We start from the raw sequence: 22,136 nt of genomic DNA on the forward strand, positions 1-22,136 counted from the left end.
ATATACAGAGCTCCTGTGTATAATGTCACTGGTGATCACTGTATTACCTGTACACTATATACAGAGATCCTGTGTATAATGTCACCAGTGATCACTGTATTATATGTACACTGACACTATATACAGACCTCCTGTGTATAATGTCACCAGTAATCACTATTACCTGCACTATCCACTGTATACAAAGCTCCTGTGGATAATGTCACTGGTAATCCCTGTTTTACCTGTACACTTACACTATATACAGAGATCCTGTGTATAATATCACCGGTGATCACTGTGTTACCTGTACATTGACACTATATACAGAGATCATGTGTATAATGTCACCAGTGATCACTGTATTGCCTGTAGACTGACACTGTATACAGAGCTCCTGTGTATAATGTCACTGGTGATCACTGTATTACCTGTACACTATATACAGAGATCCTGTGTATAATGTCTCCGGTGATCACTGTATTACATGTACACTGACACTATATACAGACCTCCTGTGTATAATGTCACCAGTGATCACTGTATTGCCTGTACACTGACACTGTATACAGAGCTCCGGTGTATAATGTCACTGGTGATCACTATATTACCTGTACACTGTATACAGAGATCCTGTGTATAATGTCACCGGTGATCACTGTATTACATGTACACTGACACTATATACAGACCTCCTGTGTATAATGTCACCAGTGATCACTGTATTGCCTGTACACTGACACTGTATACAGAGCTCCTGTGTATAATGTCACTGGTGATCACTGTATTACATGTACACTGTATACAGGGCTCCTGTGTATAATGTCACTGGTGATCACTGTACTACTACCTGTACACTAACACTATACACTATACTATACACTACTGTGTATAATGTCACTGGTGGTAATTCCAGTGTTGTTAGAATTGTGATTTTATTCATGATCTGTATTATAGTATTTGATTTGGTCGTATGTGGTAGTAATATGTGGTCTGGTCACAGTGTGGCGGTATTTCTCCCTTGTATATGATATTATCCAGTCACTATGTGGTGGTAATATGTGGTCTTGCCACGGAGTGGCAGTATTTTTCCCTTGTATGTGGTATTATTTGGTCACTAAGGGATGGTAATATGTCGTCTGGTCATGGTGTGGCGGTATTTTTCCCTTGTATGTGGTATCATTATAACTTCTTTTAACCAAAGAAGCCCTTTAATGCAGACTACCGTAATCTACATCCCAGTTATTGTGCTGGAAAGGCTTGTGTTTTACAGTCGATGCTCCACTATAATGGGGATATCGGCTAACAGGTATTTGCATATAGCTGTAGATTGTTCCATTAGGGTCAATTCTCCCTGTAGGCCCCAGACACCCTAGTCCAACCTTGGAAATGAGATTTTAAATAGTTAATAGATGAATGACTGATTAGGCATAAAATGCACAAAAAAACCTCAATAATCTGTGTAAGAGCCAGTGCAGAAGTGGTGCATGACTGTTTTGGTATTGTGTTCTTTGAACCGCAGATTTCGATCTGACCCCTGAACCCTGCAAAGTATCAGTTTTTTACAGAGTGAATTGTATTTACTGTGCCCTTCCACATGATAAGAGTTACACTACATAGACAAAATTATTGGCACACATCTCAGGCTATGTTCACGTGGAACATTTTTTTGACAGAACTGTAGAAAAAGACATGGATCACACGTCCAAAAATCATACGTTGAGCTAAAAATTGCAAAACTGAACATGAGGTTCTTCGTTTAACATTCTGATCAGATTGTATGAAGTCCACTGCCACATCACCGCGAACCTCTCAGTGAGTCTCTGACCTAAAAGGTGCAGCGCTGTGCGAAAACCACCATCACAGCAGAAATGTAGGGCAGGCAACCTGGTGTTTCACAGCAACCATGCTGAGAGGATGAGTCCCCATGACTCCAGGCCACCCCGCCCCACAAGCACAAAACCACAAGAGCAATGGCCACTACACAGCACCAACACCAGGTGAATAGATGTAACAATTAGAGATGAGCGTTGTTCTACTCGAACTGTTCGCCAATCTCAAATTCGAGCTGTTTTGGGCGGTGTTCGAGCCGTTCGGCGAACACGAACAATTTGAGAAAAATTCGGCTGTTCGAGGTTATGTTCGATAACTGTTCGTGCACCAAAATCATAACTGGATTTTTTCTCAGTAATGATGAAAATTAATGTTAATACGCAGTTTGAGTGTACAGCGGGGTGGAGGGAGGGGCAGGGGATGGATCTCTGCAGGAACAATGAAGATCTCCATTTTTTTTTCTCTTTCCCGCATTTACAGTGGGGAGGTGCAATCTGTCAGCCTATCAGCAGCGCACACACGGAGCGAAGTGTTTTTTTTCACACAAGCAAGGGCATGTGTCATTGGCAGTGTATGTCAGATGTCCTTGCCCTATAAGACCAAGCCATTTTCCCCGTCGCCACCATTTTCTCACTGCTGCAGCTGCGTGTTAGACGGCACCGCTGTTGCTGTGTGCGCTATACCTTGTTAATTTCAAGCCAATTTTCGCACAAATATACAGATAGCTTGGGAGTAGGGAATAGTTGTGATTGCAGTCCTTTTAAGGACTAGGTTACAGCATTTCCTATGACTTTTATCAGGCAGGTCTGTGCTCTTAAATAGATAGGTTGTGGGAGTAAAGACTAATTGTAATTGGAGTCCTTTTCAGGACTAGGTTACATCAGTTCCTATCAGTTTTTGCCAGGCAGGTCTGTGCCAGTGCTGTGCAAGTTTTTTTCACAGCATTTGGCTGAATCTAGCAAAGCTAATCCTTTTTGGCCTATTGCAGAGTGTGTTAGTCAGTGGAGTAGCCTATCTGTGTTGCAAGATATACCACCTGTGTATAGAATACCAATTTTTTTACTGCACCTAGTGAAGTAAAATCTTTTGGGCATAGCATCATTCTATTAGTCCATCTATACTGACCTCCATCAGGTTGCAAACTGAATATAATTTTTTTCTGCATCTAGCTCTGAAAAAATATTGGGCTTCTAGCTGTGTGTGGGTCTTGTTCTATTAATCCATCTATACTGACCTCCATCAGGTTGCAAACTGAATATAATTTTTTTCTGCATCTAGCTCTGAAAAAATATTGGGCTTCTAGCTGTGTGTGGGTCTTGTTCTATTAATCCATCTATACTGACCTCCATCAGGTTGCAAACTGAATATAATTTTTTTCTGCATCTAGCTCTGAAAAAATATTTGGCCTTCTAGCAGTGTGTGGGACTTGTTCTATTAGTCCACCTATACTGACCTCCATCAGGTTGCAAACTGAATATATTTTTTTCTGCATCTACCTCTGAAAAAATATTGGGATTCTAGCTGTGTGTGGGACTTGTTGTATTAGTCCATCTATACTGACCTCCATCAGGTTGCAAACTGAATATATTTTTTTCTGCATCTACCTCTGAAAAAATATTGGGCTTCTAGCTGTGTGTGGGTCTTGTTCTATTAATCCATCTATACTGACCTCCATCAGGTTGCAAACTGAATATAATTTTTTTCTGCATCTAGCTCTGAAAAAATATTGGGCTTCTAGCTGTGTGTGGGTCTTGTTCTATTAATCCATCTATACTGACCTCCATCAGGTTGCAAACTGAATATAATTTTTTTCTGCATCTAGCTCTGAAAAAATATTGGGCTTCTAGCTGTGTGTGGGTCTTGTTCTATTAATCCATCTATACTGACCTCCATCAGGTTGCAAACTGAATATAATTTTTTCTGCATCTACCTCTGAAAAAATATTGGGCTTCTAGCTGTGTGTGGGTCTTGTTCTATTAATCCATCTATACTGACCTCCATCAGGTTGCAAACTGAATATAATTTTTTTCTGCATCTACCTCTGAAAAAATATTGGGCTTCTAGCTGTGTGTGGGTCTTGTTCTATTAATCCATCTATACTGACCTCCATCAGGTTGCAAACTGAATATAATTTTTTCTGCATCTACCTCTGAAAAAATATTGGGCTTCTAGCTGTGTGTGGGACTTGTTGTATTAGTCCATCTATACTGACCTCCATCAGGTTGCAAATTCAAAATAATTTTTTTCTGCATCTAACCCAGCCAATAGTTTTGGCCTAATACCACAGTTTGGCCACTCAGCTCTGCTTGGTTACCATCCATTGTTTTTTTGTGCAAACAACTCCAGAGTTGTGAATTAGTTAACCACCAAAATGAGTGGAAAAAGGCCTGCTGCTGGTGGAAAGGGGAATAGGCGTGTTGGGAAGGGGAAAAAAGGTTGTGTCCGTGGGGTAGGTGTTAAAGCAACAGTAACATCTGCAGAAGAAAGACCATCTTCCAGCCAAACTAAAATGTCTACTTCTTTTAGCGGACAATGTGATAAGATCCCTTTCTTACGGCCACGCCAATCGCTACAAATTCCAGATGAGGCACAAAAACAGCAGGTGCTTCAACGGATATCAAGTGCTCCTTTAAGTGGGCTCTCCTCCACATCAACTTCAACATCACAAATACTCCAGTCCTCAAAGGTGTCACCCAAATCGCACTTGCTTCCTCACAGCTCCCAAATCTCCAGCTGCCCGTCTGAGTATGAGGTAGAACAGATGGTTGAGTCTGCAGAGCTGTTTACTCATACTATAGCCTGGGAATCAGAGGTCGACTCCAGCGCTTCTGTGAATCCAGACGAGGAAATGATCTGCACTGATGCCCAGAATCTTTATGAGTCGGATCCAGGACCAGACGCAGAAGGTTCTGACCATAATGTAGACCCTCATTCCCAAACTGTAACTCCTGTTGGTGGAGACAATGAGGAAGACGATGAGAAGACTCAAATACCTGATTGGAGCGACAACTTTAGTTTTTTGTCAGGGCAGGAACAGGTTGGCTCTGAGGACGACGGGTGTGATAACACACAGGGTGATGATGATGAGGTTGGAGATCCCACTTACTGTCAACCCACAGTCAGCCAAGAGATGAGGTCAGCAGAGGAGGTGGAGGAAGATGCTAGTGACGACGAGGTCAGGTTGCGCCTTCCTGGACAGAGACGTAGTACTGGAAGCACGTCAACAACTGCATCCTCAAACACAACTCTGCCTCTCACCACAAGTCGTGGTGGCTCTTCAGGTCGCATGGGTGCTAAGCCTTGCATAGCCTGGGCATTTTTTCAGATCGATAAAGATGACCCAACTCGTGTTATCTGTAACATTTGTCAGCAAAAGCTAAGTAGAGGCCAAAAAATACATAGTTTGAGTACTTCATGCATGAACCGGCACATGGACATGAAGCATAAGTTGCAGTGGGAAGCTCAGTGTGCTACAATGCGGCCTAGCCGGCCGGGCCAACCACCGTCTGCCATATCTTGTGCATCCGCGGCCTCTTCATCCTCTGTGACTGGGGGGACAGCAGTCACACCTGTTTTGGGGCGCAGACCTGCCACCTCTTTACCCGCAACAGCCAGCGTGATTGGCAGGTCATCATTTTCTTTGGAGGTGGGAACACCAGCTGGTGTTGAGCGCTGTCCGACATCGATAGCACCACCTTTGGATCAAGGCAACCTAACATGTCCGCCTGCATCTTCCTCACAGACCGGCAGTTTGCCGGGGACACCCTTATCAACCCCGTCTAAGCACAATAGCCAGCCCTCGGTCCCTCAGATGTGGACAAGTAAAAGACCATTTCCTCCTAGCCATGAGAAAGCTAAGAGGTTGAATTTCACCATCTGCAAGCTCTTGGCTACAGAAATGCTGCCTTTCCGCCTGGTGGACACAGAGGATTTTCGAGACCTTATGTCCGTCGCAGTGCCCCAGTACCAGATGCCCAGTCGGCACTACTTCTCAAAGAAAGGTGTGCCTGCGCTCCACCAGCATGTCGCACACAACATCACCGCTTCTTTGAGGAACTCTGTGTGTGACAGGGTACATTTCACCACAGACACTTGGACGAGTAGGCATGGACAGGGGCGTTACATGTCGCTGACTGGGCACTGGGTAACTATGGTGACAGCAGGACAAGGGGCTGCTGTCCAAGTCTTGCCGTCCCCACGAGTTGTGCGTCAATCCTCTTTATGTCAAAGTTCCTCCACTGCTTCTGCCTCCTCAACCTCCTCTCGGTCTTCCACCTGCACCCAAAGCCTGTCTGGTCATGCCACAAGCTTTCTAACTGCGCAGAAGGGATCCTGCACACCTCCTTACTATGCTGGCAGTAGGGCTCAACGTCATCAGGCGGTTTTTACATTGAAATGTCTGGGAAATGTGAGTCACACAGCTGAGGAGTTGTGGTCAGCTCTGGAGAACCAATTTCATGAATGGTTGTCTCCACTGGACCTGAAACCAGGGAAGGCCGTGTGCGACAATGCTGCAAACCTGGGTGCGGCCCTTCGCCGGGGCAATGTCACACACGTGCCTTGTATGGCTCACGTGTTGAACCTGGTTGTCCAGCAATTTTTAGCCCACTGTCCCAGACTAGATGGCCTTCTGCAGAGGGCACGGTCGCTGTGTGCTCACTTCCGCCGTTCGCATCCCGCAGCTCAGCGACTTACATCTCTACAGAAGTCGTTGGGCCTGCCACTTCACCGGCTAAAATGCGATGTGCCTACCCGGTGGAATTCAACTCTGCACATGTGGCAGCGACTGTGGCAGCACCGACAAGCCCTGGTGCAATACGTTCTGACGTATAGCCTGGGCCAACGAGATTCAGAGGTGGGGAAAATCACGCTGGAGGAGTGGTCTCAGATCAGGGACCTATGCACCCTTCTGCACAGTTTTGAAATGGCGACGAAGATGTTTAGTGCTGATGATGCCATTATCAGCATGACTATTCCGGTGATTTACATGCTGGAGCACATGTTAAACAGAATTCGGAGTCAGGTGGTGGCACAAGAGGAGGTGGAGGAAGTAGAGGAGGAGGAGTTGTATGCGGAAGGGCTAACATCTGCAAGGTCCAGACGGTCGGCAGCACCAAGGCGGCAGGCATGTGAGGGTGGGGGAGATGGTTTTACCAGGGCGCATGGTAGCAGCCAAACTAGTGAGGAAGGTGCAGGAGCCCAGGAAGAAGTGGAGGACGAACTGATGGAAGACTCATCAGATGAGGGAGACATTGATCACATTTCTGTTGTGCGAGGTTGGGGGGAGAGGACAGAGGAAGGAAGCATGATTGTTACCTCGCCACCAACACAACAGGGACTTGGTGCTCCTGGATGCGCAACACACATGAGTGCCTTCTTGCTGCACTACCTGCAACATGACCCTCGAATTGTGAGAATTAGAAATAATCCTGACTACTGGGTTGCCACACTGTTAGATCCCCGGTACAAAAGTAAATTTGCAGAAATTATTCCTGCCATAGAAAGGGATGCACGCATGCAGGAGTATCAGCAGAGACTGTTGCAGAATCTTACATGTGCTTTTCCACAAAATACCAGTGGTGCACGTAGTGAATCTCACAGTTCCAACTTGCCAACCGTGGGACCGTCAAGTGTTCAGCACTCAAACCGTAACAGAACCACAGTATCTGCTGGTAACATCAATTTTGCGGAATCATTTCACCACTTTTTTAGCCCATCCTTTGCAAGGCCACAGGAGACAAGAAGTCTGACACATAGTCAACGCCTAGAGACGATGGTACAGGAGTATCTCCAAGTAAACATTGAAGCCACGACTGTGTCACTGGACCCTTGCTCTTTTTGGGCTTCCAATCTGGATAAATGGCCGGAGCTAGCCACTTACACCTTGGAGATCTTGTCATGCCCCGCAGCCAGCGTTCTGTCTGAACGTGTGTTCAGCGCTGCTGGTGGTGTGCTGACAGATAAGCGCACGCGGCTCTCCACTGATAATGTAGACAGACTCACGTTCATAAAGATGAACAAATCATGGATCCGAAACGACTTTTCTACCCCTGTGTCATCCTGGGGAGAGTAAAAGCTTGATGATTGGTTAAAATCACCCTACCAACCGTTTTAAGCTTTCAAATTACTAATCATGTTTATCTGTATCTTGACTGGAAAATAATTTGGGCTTTGTAGCAGTGTGCAGCACTGATCCTATTAGGCCATCTATACTAAAGCTTCACCAGATTTAAAATTAAAAATAATTTTTAGCTGCATCTAGCCCGGAAAATAATTTTGGGGCTCCGAGATGCGCAAGACACATAAGTGCCTTCTTGCTGCACTACCTGCAGCATGACCCTCATATTGTCAGAATTCGAAGTAATCATGACTACTGGGTTGCCACACTCTTAGATCCCCCAAATTTTTCGATCAACCTTTTCATTTTAATAAAGACCAAAAAAATGGTCATTTTTGAAATTATAAGCATTAGCAGGTTGTTAGAAACTGAAATCAAACAGTGTTCAACTCAAAACTTTATTCTAGGTGATGTTACATTTTCACATAGGACCCCTTGTTCGAAAGGAGCTTCTGAACTCTCTCGTCCATTGAATTTGTCAGGTTTTGGATGGTTTCTGCTTCAATTGTTTTGCATGAGGACAGAATACCCTCCCAGAGCTGTTGCTTAGATGTGAACTGCCTCCCGCCATCATAGACACTCCTTTTAATGATGCTCCAAAGGTTCTGAATGGGGTAGAGGTCAGGGGAGCATGGGGGTCACACCATAAGTTTGTCCCCTTTTATGCCCATATCAGCCAGAGATGCAGATGTTTAATGTGCAGCATAAGATGGTGCATTATCATGCAGAAAAATGATCTTGCTGTGAAATACACGGTTCTTCTTCTTGAACCATGGCAGGAAGTGCTGTTTGAGAAAATCCACATACATTATGGAGTTCATCTTTAGCGCCTTCAGGGATCCTAAAGGGGCCGACAATCTCTCTCCCCATGATTCCAGCCCAAAACATTACTCCACCTCCTCCTTGTTGGCGCTGTAGCCGTGTTTGCGTGGGGTGTCCATCAACCAGCCATCCTCCACTCCATCCATCTGGACCATCGAGCGCTGCACGGCACTCATCCGTGAACAAAACTGTTTTGAAATCAGTCTTCATGTAATGTTTGGCCCACTGGAGCCGTTTCTGCTTGTGTGAAGTGGATAGAGGAGGTCGACAGGATGGCGTATGCACAGCTGCAAATCTCTGAAGGACCCTGCATCTTGTTGTTCGGGGGACGTTGGAGGCACAAGCAGCTTCAAAAACTTGTCTGCTGCTATGACAAGGCTTTTTGGCCGCTGCTCTTTCAACCTGACGTAATTGCCTGTAGGAAAGAGTCCTCAATTTGCCCTTATCAGCACGCACACGTGTGTACTGTGAATCAGCTACATACTTCTTGATTGCCAAGATACTTCATCCTGATCATCGCACAATGTTGATTGTAGTCATGCCTTGACCTAAACACTCCACAATTTGTTGCTTCTCAGCAGCCGACACATCCTTTTTCTTTCCCATTTTGGCAGAAAATGTAGGCTGCTTAATAATGTGAGAGAGCCTTCTTAAGTAGTCTTGCCTTTCATTGGACACACCTGCCAAACTAATTAGCACAGGTGTCTGCAATTGCTTACAGTGATATAAAGAGCCCTGACACACATCACCATCAATGAGTTTAACTGACAAACAAACAAATTCTTCCCTTATCACTCCTAAACACTTTTTGCATAATAATTTGGAACGCAGTGTACATGTGCTTTTCCACAAAACACCAGCGGTTCACGTAGTGAATCTTACAGTTCTAACTTGCCAACCGTGGTCTGTATGGAGTTGTTCAATAAAGGGCCCAAAATTAAGATAACATAGATGGGAGAGGTCTCTATGAATAGGAATTCCTAAGTATTTGATACCCTGTGAGGGACAGGCAAAGGGAAAGTTGGACTGGATGGAATCCTATATGGATTTGGGGAGGTAGACATCGAGGGCCTCAGACTTCGCTGCATTGATTTTAAAATTTGACCATGTAACAAAGTGATCTATTTCAGCCATAACAGCAGGGATGGATATATGTGATTGAGTGATATATACTAGGACATCATCAGCAAATAGAGAGCACTTGTACTCGGTGCCTCCCACCTCAATCCACCTAATATTGGGGTTATGGCGAATTGATGAGAGCAGGTGCTCCGTCACTAGGATGTATAAGAGGGGGGACAGAGGACATCCCTGCCTTGTCCCATTGGTGATTGTGAAAGGTGATGAAAATGTTCTAACGCACCCCCTGGGCCTTGGGACACCCGGAGCCGGACCCTTTTTGGTGGATGCTGGTGGTTGTAGTCTTCGTGGCGGCGACCCGGTTCCGTGGCTCAGGGCGGTCAAACCAGTGGCGGAACTATTTATGTGGTTTTGATGTTTAAATGTCCGACTACGCCACCCGTGGATTGCGGTCAGAGTGAACCGCTGCTACAGGGCAGACCGCTGAGGCTGGTGTTGTGGGTGCAGCAGAGCGTAGCATAACTCCCCACGGGAGGAGTATAGCCTCAGGGCAGTGTATGCGGAGGATGGGGGTGATGGTGCAGGGCAGCAGCAGTAACGACACGGAGTCAGTGATGCAGTCCAGGGCCTTTACTCACAGTTCTTATTATCCAGACCACGTCTGCAGGTAACGGCTGCCCACGTCGTACTGTGCTCACCAGGTGAGGGGCTCAGACAACTCCCAGATAACTTTGGAGCACTTCACAGGACCCCCTTTGTGTGTCCTTTGTCTGGCCTTTCTTACCAACACTTCTGTCCGGCTGCCTCGGGCCTCCTCTTGGTAAACTTGGCGCCAGTTTCCCTGACCCTATGTGGTGCCTTTCTAGCGGGTGTAGCGAGGGGCTGCGCCACATAAAATGTCAGAGCCTCCGGTTTCTAGCTGAGGGTCGTTTCCTGCCTCCACTAGTTCGGGGACCGGTCTCCCCCTTTGGCCTGACCCCTCCACGCAGGTGGATTCGGGCGTGCGGTGGCGACTCGCCCGTCCGCACCCCTGGGATCCCTTCATTCCTCGTTCCTGGAGCCTTCTCCGCTCCTCTTCCTTCCTTCTCCCTCTTCCAGGCCTGGGCCTCTGTTACTAGGCCCGCCTCCGGAGCAGAGCTCATGCAGAGCCCCTGCTCCCTGCCACTTCTGCTCAGACTTCTCTGCACTGAACTAAGATGGTGCCCACCTTTTATACTCCCTTCTCAATGCACCCAGGAACTGCTTCCTCCCTGCTCCTGCACTACAGGGTTCCCCTTCCTCAGTGTTCCCTCCCCCCACTCCAGCCAGGGACAGGGACTGTCGTGCCCATCTCAGGGGCATATTGGTCGCCCTGCCCCACGGCAATGTGGTGTAATGCATGCAGGTGTCGGGTCCTGATCCACACTCCATCCTTACCTGAGAGTGAGATATCACACCTCTGGGTGAGGTGCAATACGTCTGTAGCAACCGAGCCCTCAGGGTGCTACAGTTCCATTTATCTTCAGCCTAGGTGACGTATTGCGATACAGGGCCGTGATTTTGGCTATAAAAGGGTCCCCTAGACCCCTACCCCAAGCTTTTTAAGAGAATCATATATGGCGTGCCAGGAGACTCTATGGAATGCTTTCTCAGCATCCAACGAGAGTATCTACTTACAAATTTTTAACTGCATCTAGCCCAGGAAATACTTTGTGCCTAGTAGCAGTGTCTGCTAGTCAGCGGATTATCCCGGCTGTTAAGCAAGCTACACCACCTGTAGTTTAGACACTTAATTTTTTCAAAGGAAATGATTCGGGACCATGGGATACTTAGTGAAGAGCATCAGGAGGCACCCCAAGGCATAGGGGCTGGGACTGGCATTAGGATGCCTTGCGGTGGACAGCCGAGCTCGATCCTTATAAAAGCTTTTTAACTGCAGCAGCTTTAGTGGACGCTACTGGAGCTGGAATTACGCGGCTGCTGGCATGAGACTTGCCCTCCAATAGATCCTTGTAAATGGATTTAAAGTGTATTCATTCAAATTAGAGAGACAATTTAAATTAAAAAGCTTAGAGCTGCCTCCACCACAGGGGGGCTCGCTCGACCCACCAGCGGACAGGCACCAGTATTGGGAGAGGGGGGCTGGCCGTCAGGGTTCACCGCGGCTCTGGCACAAACCCGGCGACACGGAGGTGGCACGGGCAGGAGCGGACTGGCCGTGTCGGCTTCTCACTTTTTGGATTTTAGAAGGGCATGACATGCCTATATCTGTGTCTCCCCCTCCTTTTACTCCTCCACCTCTTTTATTTTCGCATGACTATATGTACTTGTCACTTTTCCATGTGTTAGTTGTGTCTTCTGAGCAGTTTGTCAGCTTTTGGACACCTTTGAAGGTGTTTTCTATGTGTTTCTATGTGTTTTTGTTTGCCTGCCATTGTTTTTAACGGTGTTCGAAGGTGTTCGACGAACAGTTCGACGAACAGTTCGGCGAACACACGGGTGTTCGACGAACCGAACCGAACTCGAACACTACGGGGGTGGCTCAACACTAGTAACAATCTCACCTTCCACAAGCTCTCAGACTGTGAACAGAGTGCAAAAATAGTCGGAACCCCACTTGCAGTCTCCTGCTAATTTTAAAAGGATTTAGATCAAGGCTTTAGATTTTTGGATGCGCGGTCCATGTCTTTTACTACAGTTCAGTCAATTGCATTACTGTCCCCTCTGTTTTTATGTTTTACTTTAAACAGTACTCCTCCCATTCGACCTAGGTGTTTTAAAATCAGCAGGAAACTGCAAGAGGGGTTTCGCCTATTTTTGCCCTCAGTCTGAGAGCTTGTGGAAGATGAGATCCTTACATCTATTCACCTTGTGTTGGCGCTGTGTGGTGGCTATTTATGCTGTGGTTTTGTGCTTGTGGCACAGTGTGGCCTGGAGTCATAGGGACTCAGCCTCGCAGCAAGGGTGCCATGAGGCACTAGGTTGCCCACCCTGCTGATGTACTGTTGTGGTGATGGTGGTATGCGCACAGCACTGCACTCTTTAGGCTAGAGACCCACTGAGAGGTTTGCGGTGACTTGGCAGCGGACTTCATACAGTCTGATCAGAATGTTAAACCAAGAATCTCATATTCAGTTTTGTAAATTTTTGTCTAGTGGCTTTCGATCAACATATGATTTTTGGATGTGCGGTCCATGTCTTTTTCTACAGTTCTGTCAAGTGGAGTATTTTGCAAGGATTTTTCATTCTGAAAAATCCACATCTAAAAATCGCTACTAAAATATATGGCTTTGGCTTGCTTTTGTAAGAATACTTTTCTCATAATAATATGAGATAGTATGGTTTTGACTTGCAAAAACTCTTGCCAAAAATGCAACAGAAAAGGTAAAAATAAAAACTCAACACGTCTTCTTATAGTCACAGCCGGAAGTGCCAGACTAGAGTTCCTGTCACAAGGTTGCAGCGCATGTCGTGACGTCATGATGTACACTATGACCTCAAGACGTGACCTGGCCAGCAATGTCTTTGCACATGCATGTCGTAAGCTTATGGTGATCTCATGACATGCAGGGAAGTCCCGGGTCTAGCATTAATATACCCGGGGTCAGAGTCAGACTGAAGAACATTGGACCCACCAAAGGATTTGATTCTGAGGGTCCACATTTCTCCCCCATTCAAGAACCTCATAGCAGCTGCAAGGTTTGCACTATGAACTCTCAAGAAGGAGAGGCCAGGGCCCACTGGAGGATTCTCCAGTTTTCTGGTGGGCCAGTCCAACCCTGCCAAGGGTTTCATCGCGCGGTGGCGGTGGTAAGAAGAAACACTGATCGATTTTCTAGTAGTTATCAATGATGCCTATTGACTTCATTTGTTAAGATGATTTAGAGCAGAGGTCCCCAACCGCCGGTCCGCGGACCAGGACCGGGCCGTTGGGGTTTTTCAGCCGGTCCGCGGCGCCGCTGACAGTTGTAGAGGATCAGCAGGGAGAAAGCCAGCATGTGATCAGTAGCCTATAAGAAAAGAGGAGGAGGGACTGGCAGTGAATAGATAATTAGCCATGCGGCCCTACTCGCAGAATGTGCTCAGGCATGAGCAGGGACAAGCAGGTCATGTGTGTCCAGCGCTCCTTCCCCTCCTGCTAGCTGCGAGTTGGAGGGGGAGGGGCTCTGGATGCTAATGGGCAGCTAGATATGACGTCAGGTGTCCCACCCTTATGACTCCTGTAGCTGTGTTCTGGTGTCGTGCGGCCCAGCAGCAGATTTTCTGGTTAAAGTGAAAAAAGCAAACAACAGTGAAAATTCATAGCAGCAGTGGCTGTGTCCAGTAGCAGCAGTAGTGGTCATCATCATCAGATGGGACCTAGATGGGACCGTCTTGTTGCAGGAAAACAAGCCCAGTGCTCCCACTGATCCAGGGAAACAAGCCTGGTGCTCCCACTCATTCTGAACCTATGGTAAGTTGAATCACATTCTCATTATAAATGTCATAATTATATGATAAGTATGCACTAAGCTCCACCCCTCCATAACCCCACCCACATATGACCAAAGCCCCGCCCCCATCCCCACCGGGCCAATGAAAACTGGTCTTGCTTAAAGCCGGTCCCTGGTGCAAAAAAGTTTGCCGACCACTGATTTAGAGGATAGGCTAAAAACAAGTAGTAAAAGAGACATGCAGGTAACAGGTATTTGTTGTTACTGGAGCCTGTAGTCATATCTAATGCTAGGAAGAGCTAGATGCAAGGAATGCCCGGTACTGAACGCACAAACAGGTGGAATGCATGAAATGTATTCTAGGAATACAAGATTGTTTAAAAAAAACGTAATACTGTACTTTATGAGCTTTTCCTACAGAGTTGCATGACTGTTAGTTGTATCCAGGGTTAAACAGCATAGCACTACATTTTATTTAATCCATGTTTAATTAATGATAATCCACTGCAAACAATGCAAGTACATGGACATGCTTTATATCTTCACATAACAGACATTTAGAGAGACACCATCGAGACTGTCAAAGGTTATGTGCACACAATGCGGTTTTAATGCGTTTCCGCAGCTGTTTTTCCGCCGCAGAACCGCATTAAAACCGCTTCTTAATAGGTCTGCCATGTATAGCAAAGGTAATCCAGATGTGCTGTGCACAAGATGTGGAAATTTTCGCTCCGGATTACCATTGCGGTAAAAACCACAGCATTACCATTTATTGCGCGATTCCGCAGCGAATTCACGCCCATTGACTTGCATTGAATCACAGCAAACCCGCAGGTAGAATATCTATACTAGATTGAAAATCAATAGGCGCGAAATCGCGACCGAAACGCGGTGCGGGTGGTAACCAGGTCGGAGAGGAGGCTACTACTCCTCTCATCCGACCACTGTTCCCGCTGATAACAGCGAGAGCTGCATGGATGGGAAGAGCAGTAGTCTGCTCTTCCCAGCTCGTGTGCCCACGGTAGTAAAAAAGAAGAAAAAATAAAAAAATAAACCTTTATATTGACCTGTGCGGTGGCCCCAGGTGTCCTCCTGTTCCCAGGCGATGCTGTCTCCCTGGTGGCCAGCGGTATACTACGGGGACGGGCTCGCGCCCCGCAGTGTACCGAGCTGCCAGGACCTGCGGTGAAGTCACTGATCAGCTGATGGTCACGTGATCATCAGCTGATCAGTACCGGCAGCTATCAGCTAATCGGTCACAGGACCATCAGCTGATGCTCACCCTGGGAAAATTCGCAAGAATGTTCCCAGGGTGGTAAACTCACCGGGGCTGATCAGCTGATCTTCAGCTGATCAACCCCAGTGACTTCCAGCAGCAGCATGTATACTGACAGGGGGTGATTTTACACCCCTGTCAGTATATATTGCTGTCTTCTACAGCAGTGACATCAGTGATGACTGTTGGAACTGCTGTAGAAGTGACCCAGATCGCCGCAGGACACTCGGCGTAATCGTGGACTGCGAAGTTGACGGCGGACAGGTGAGGGATATGGTTGTTTGGTTTTTTACGTTTTTTTTTTCAGGAGATCAAGCTCTTCACGGACGGAGGGTAATAAAAAAAAATTGTAGAACCATGTGTCTTTTATTTCATTAAAATACTTTATTCTGGCCGTGTCTTTTATTGAAAAGGTGGCGAATATTTTATTATGTGGTTATTAATGGGGGCGTCTTATAGACTTTACCGCATTCAATACTTTCTAGTGGTCAAATTTCTGTTGTGGAGACTAGCGACTCCGCAAGAGAATTTGACATGCTGCGGTCATGAAAGACGCACCGCATATCAGTGTCCACGGGTGATTCGCAGCCTCAGATGCACGCATAGTGGACATGGGATTTCTAGAGATCCCATCCACTATACTGTATCATACTGTATCATCTGGATGCTGCGGGTTTGACACTGTATAAACACGCAGCTTCAAACCTGTAGCGGCTCCTGATCGTGGCCATGTACCCAAATTCACCTGCAGCATGTCAATTTCTGTAGTAGACACGCTAGTCTCCGCTACAGATTTTTACTGATTGAAGTGTCATTATATGCAATAGATTCACATGTACCAAAGTGAGGTATTAGAACACCGCGATTTGGACGCAACAAAAATACCTTGTGTCCAAAGCGCTGCTAAGTGCTGATCGGGGGGACATAGCGGCTAACAAACCAACTATGACATGTTAATTATGACCAGGGAAAATGTTTTCATAATGGCAACTTACCAGGCTAAAATTAGCAGCTCACAGCAGCCGCATAGAAATGCTAATGAAGATTGGGTGAATGTGACAAGCTGACACCCAGCTCTTTTGTTTGGCAATAACAAGGTGTCAATCAGACCTTTTCATGACCAAACTTAATTAAAGTAAAGTAAAGAGTTTAAATAAGCACACAGACACCGAGTAAACACTTTATTTAAAATACAACAGACACATTCCATAATCATTTAAACAAACCAATATAATCACCCCAGTTCTATGGTAATCCAAGGGTTTAAGCAATGTCCCAAAAAAAATAACTTTATTTAGCTCCAAAAAGCATTCATTGATGTACAAAAACGCATGTAAAATCCGCATGCGTTTTTTCTGCCACGGAGAAGCAAAAACGCTCTGGAAGTTTCTGCTTCAAATCCGCATCGTGCGCACATGGCCTAATGCGGGTGGAGTGTGAGGTGTCTCCTAGGTGGAGGCATTGTACCACAACTCTGGGAGTTGGATTTGACCATTCTCCAAATCAGTTCTAAAAAACTGCTGACAGCTGGCTCAGACAAGCATGTAAAACATGTAAAATTCTACCTCCCTGCATTCATTTGTACTTGAGTCTTTCAGGCGCAAGTACAATTACAGTTCTAACTGCCGGCACGTACTGGTCAGTCAGACGTCAACAGCACAATGAAGTCACATGATCAGATTACTGACATCACTCCTGCTGCATAGAGGAGGAGGATGGTGATAAGGTAAAGAGCTCCAATGGAGCCAAAGATACAAAGAAGTTTTATTGAGGGGGAATCTTGTGAGAGAACAGTATGGGGGAAATAATGTGAGGGGGCAGTATTGGCGTGGGCGTGTGAAAAGACAGATTGGTGGAGAATGGTGTGAGAGGACAGCATGGTAGGAAAAGAGTGAGGACAGAAGGGAGGGAAAAGTGTGAGAGAACTGTATGGGGGGGAAAGTGTGAGGGGCCACAATATAGAAACTGGGCAGTGTAGGAGGTAATATAGAGAGAAGGGTGCTGGGACAATGTGAAGGAACAACACAGTCCCCGAATGGACTGTATACAGAGGGGGAGAATGTTAGGAGGGTGCACAGTATAGATACTAGGCAGTATAGTGGGGATGCAGTGTGAGAGGAGAGAGTGACAACGGGGCCCAGTATGGAAAGGGGGCGGCATGGGGGGAGACCCTTAAGATAGGGACAGTGAGGTGGATAAAGCTAATCAGAGCTGACATTCTGGTGATTATAGTTATTAAGGGAAGACAGTGTGGTCATTATAGCTGATAAGGGTGGACAGCATGGTAGTTATAGCTAATAAGGGATGACAGTGAGGAGGCAATATTTTATTGGAGAGGACATTGTGAACTTCCATGTACCTTAAGAGGGACAGTATATGAGGGGTCATATTTTGTGCAGGGAACACAGTGAGGGTCAACTATTCAGGGGAAGACCATAGGGCTGACATTTTTATTTAGGGGCATTATAATGACACTATTATTTTTAAATGATGTGGTTTTGGGTTTGTATTGATGTATTGAAGATTGTTGTGATGCTGTATTTCTATATTGTTAGTGGCTCAGGTGATATATTTATATACTGTTATTGGTTCGGATTCTGTACACATGCAGCAATCCATAACTTGTCAGATAACGTAAAATATGGCTATGGTAATAAACTATTGTGATGTCTAATAAGTTAAGGATTACTACATTCTATTTCTATTAGGAGCATTAATTATAAAATTAAGTACCGTTTCATACCAAGTCCTAATGTGGCACCCCAGGAGTCCGGCTGCCACAGTGGCATTGCCTCCCTCACAGGGAGTGTTGCCATGCCTGGAAGCAAGGAAGGGTCCCCTAATCAGGTATACCAGCATACAACACTTTCCTGGCTCCAGACCAGCAAGGGGAGCCCCTCCCCTTAGCAACTGGAATCTGGAGGCAGAGTTAGTAAGAGGCATTGAGAGGAGTTGAATACAGGACAGCGACGAGGAAAGACCTGGGGAAGGGAGCTGTGTACAAGCTCACCCCAGAGAGGAGCACAGAAGAACCGGACATCGGAGTCCGAGGTTGTGGGGCACTGAAGGCCCAGCAGCAGAAACCGGAGGGCAGGAGACGGCAGGTCTCCTGGCCCCACCAGACGCCCGGAGGCTCAGCAGCACATAGGGCCCAGCACCGCCACGTGGGAGCGACGCATCAGCAAGGCCCGAGCTGCCTGCCATACAGGTGAGCACAAAGATGTTTTACTCAGGGACGAGGGCTGCAGCATAGCTTCAAGCAGCAGGGCCAAAGAGATTAGCGCAGAGGGAAGGCCTACAACTTCACCTGGCGAGGTGGATTCCCAACTTGCTTCCAAGCCGCCCGGACCTCTACTACCAGCTAGTACCCATGCCCCGGTTTGCCTACTCACCGCCGGTAAAGATAAGAGTAAACCGCCATTAAGTTGTGGACTGGTCATTATCTGCGCCATCACCTGCACTACACCGCACCAACAACATCTACCCTCTAGTATCACTATATCCTGCCCTGGAGCTAAGCTCTGCTTGTGGAGAGCTGAACCAACTCTGCTGCGTCACCATCAGCTCAAGAGAATCTGCTCCATATAGCCGCATACCACAGGTGGCATCACGAACATTATCTCTATAAAAACTTCATTCCCCTTTTACTTTTCCCCTTTAATTGACCTCTCTGGGTCACGGACCAGGTCACTGCCACCGTTACATCCCCCAGCATCGACTGGCCCGGCTACCGAGTACCCCACGGCCCAGGGGGCACGTCACTAACAGTGTGTAATATATTCACTGTCAGTATTCAGCTTTGTTTGCCAGTTCTAGCAGGCATCACATGACCATTCATATGCGATTTTCATACCTATGGTCACTTGCCGTCTGGCTTCTCTTCCGGCTTCTCTTATTGAATCAGGGGCTATAGTTTTTCATTGAATATTTAGAGAATCAGGAAGAGAAGTTCTTCAGCATGACTTTAATTATGGAAGCCGAATATGAACGGTCACATGACGACTACTCAAGCTGCTTAAGCTATGCATGAGAGGGGGCATCAAACTACCTTTTTGCCCCTGTTGCAGGAAGACCTGGTTAGCCTCTGGTAAAAGGCATACTTTTGACATCTTCTGCCATATAGGTACTTAACATGCAATATTTTGTTGTTTTTTTTAAAGGGGTTTTCCTACAAACAAAAGTTGATTTTGATCATTAGATCTTGGAATAATAATAATTTCCACAATTGGATGTGTTTAAATAAAATGTTCCTGTGCTGAGATAATCTTATAAATGTGTCCCTGCCGTGTACTGTGTAATGGCTGTGTCTGACCGTGCAGGAACATGGTCTGATCATACCACATCTCCTGGGCAGGGGAGGAAGCAAAAGAGTATACAGACATTACAGCAGGGGATCACAGCTGATTCTTTTTTTGAAGTAAAACATTGTTTAAAAACAGACAGTGAAAAGTTTTACCTCACAAAAAGAATCATCTGTGATCCTGTGCTGTAATGTCTGTATACTCTTTTGCTTCCTCCCCTGCCCAGTAGCTGTGGTATGATCAGACCATGTCCCTGTACGGTCAGACACAGCCATTACACAGTACACAGCAGGGGCACATTTATAAGATTATCTCAGCACAGGAACATTTTATTTAAACACATCCAATTGTGGAAATTATTATTATTCCAAGATCTATTGATTAAAATCAACTTTCAGTCGTAGGAAAACCCCTTTAAGGAACCATATGGGGAACTTTGCTAAGAATTGTACTTTATATGCCTGTGTTAAAAAAATGCAGTTTAAGAAGTGCACACCTCTTAATTAATTTGCCACATCTTTGGCTGTTCATGCAGAATAAAATAAAATATACACCAGAAATGAGCTGTCATACATTTCTTCAATATTTTATTCAATTTGTAGTGGAAAATCTGTCAGGCACAGCTGGGTCCCTTCTTTTCCCCTCAGCCACAACCACATTGTGAAAAAATAAAATTTTTAGAGAAAAAAAAAATGAGCTAAATTTGCAACTTTTTCTGTCAGAAAACTGGTGCAAATTATTTCATAGTGTAAAGAGAACCGTGTTTACTTGTGTTTTAAGGACCAGAATGGTATCCGTTTTACGTATTTCGAAACTTTCTCAAATCTTAGTTTAGACTTTTAGGCTAAAACAATGCAAATGTAAATGGCTCAGTTCGGAGCTAATATCATTTTAGCCTTCATGTATAAAGCCCTGACATATTGTAGCCGCAATTATATTATTATTGTGCTAATATTGTAATTGCTCTTATTTTACCGAATGTAAGTCAACTAATTAATAAAGAAATGGCGGGTAGTATAATGAGGCCAGGCACGAGTAGTCAGGTATAATCAAATTTTGCCGAGTGTGTAAAGAAGACCAGGATAGAAAGAGGCAATGACTGAGGCACAAAAGCAGCAGGGAAGTAGATTTACAAGAATTAGAGCCCCACAAAAGTGTTAGAATTATCCATCTTTTTACTACAAAATGAAGCATAGTCATATAGAACTGCAGAATTAAACTAGAGATGTGTTTTCTTTGGATTGCAAGGTGTTGTCTCACCATAGACATAAATTCCTAAAACTCTACTTGCATATTTAGACTTTTAGGAATTTCACTTGTACTGCTGAATTTGAATATATTGCTATTCGATGTGCATGAATCACTTAAAAAAGCCCACCACCATTTTTCACATTGCAGAAGATTACATCAACCAGAGAATGCTCACATATTGCCTTGCAGTTATCACATGGTATAGCACAGCCCATCATAAGGGAGTAAAAGCTGAGAGGGAATGCAGGAGCTATTTTATGGTAAGGCTGCGTGCCCACTATGTGTTTTTTAAGCAAAAACGCTTCAAAAACGCTTGGTAATACGTGCCCCATGTTCCCCAATGATTATCCGCATGTGCTGTGCACATGATGTGGAAATTTCCGCTGTAGATTATCATTGCGGAAAACTCCGCAGCATGTCCATTAATTTTGCGGAAACACGGCGTAATTGCCGCCATTTACTTACATTGAATCGCTTAATATCCGCATGACTACATGTGCACATGTGGATATTAAGCGATTCAATGTGCGGATGGTACCCAGGTCTGGAGAAGAGGAGACTCTCCTCTAGACCCGGGTACCATAGTAACTGTTAAAAAAAAAATGTAAATAAAAAATATACATTATACTCACCTTCTGATGGCCTACAGTCTTCTCTCCGGTGCGTCCTGGCTCTCCGGTGGATCGCGATGGTGTAAAAGGACTTTCCATGACGTAATTTATTCATGTGACAGATCAAGCGACCGCATGACTAAATGACACATGACTAAATGACATCATGGAAGATCCTTTTATACCACCGCAAGCCACCCAAGACACCGAGCGAACCAGAGAGAAGATCGGGGGCCATCAGAAGGTGAGTATAATGGGGTTTTTTTTGTTACTGTTTACCATTTTTATTCTTTTTTTTAACTATTAACTTGGTCACACTATATAAATCCATGCCGGTTGCATGGATTTATATAGTGTGACCAAGTTGTCAAGCACTTTCCAAGTGATGCTAAAATCGCTTGGAAAAGCGCTTGATAACCCGCATGCGAAAATGCATGTGAAGAACGCTTGACA

The sequence above is a fragment of the Phyllobates terribilis genome, unplaced genomic scaffold (assembly GCF_046119375.1).
Source record: "Phyllobates terribilis strain yellow unplaced genomic scaffold, ASM4611937v1 Scaffold_13__5_contigs__length_258822181, whole genome shotgun sequence".
NCBI classification, from domain to species: domain Eukaryota; kingdom Metazoa; phylum Chordata; class Amphibia; order Anura; family Dendrobatidae; genus Phyllobates; species Phyllobates terribilis.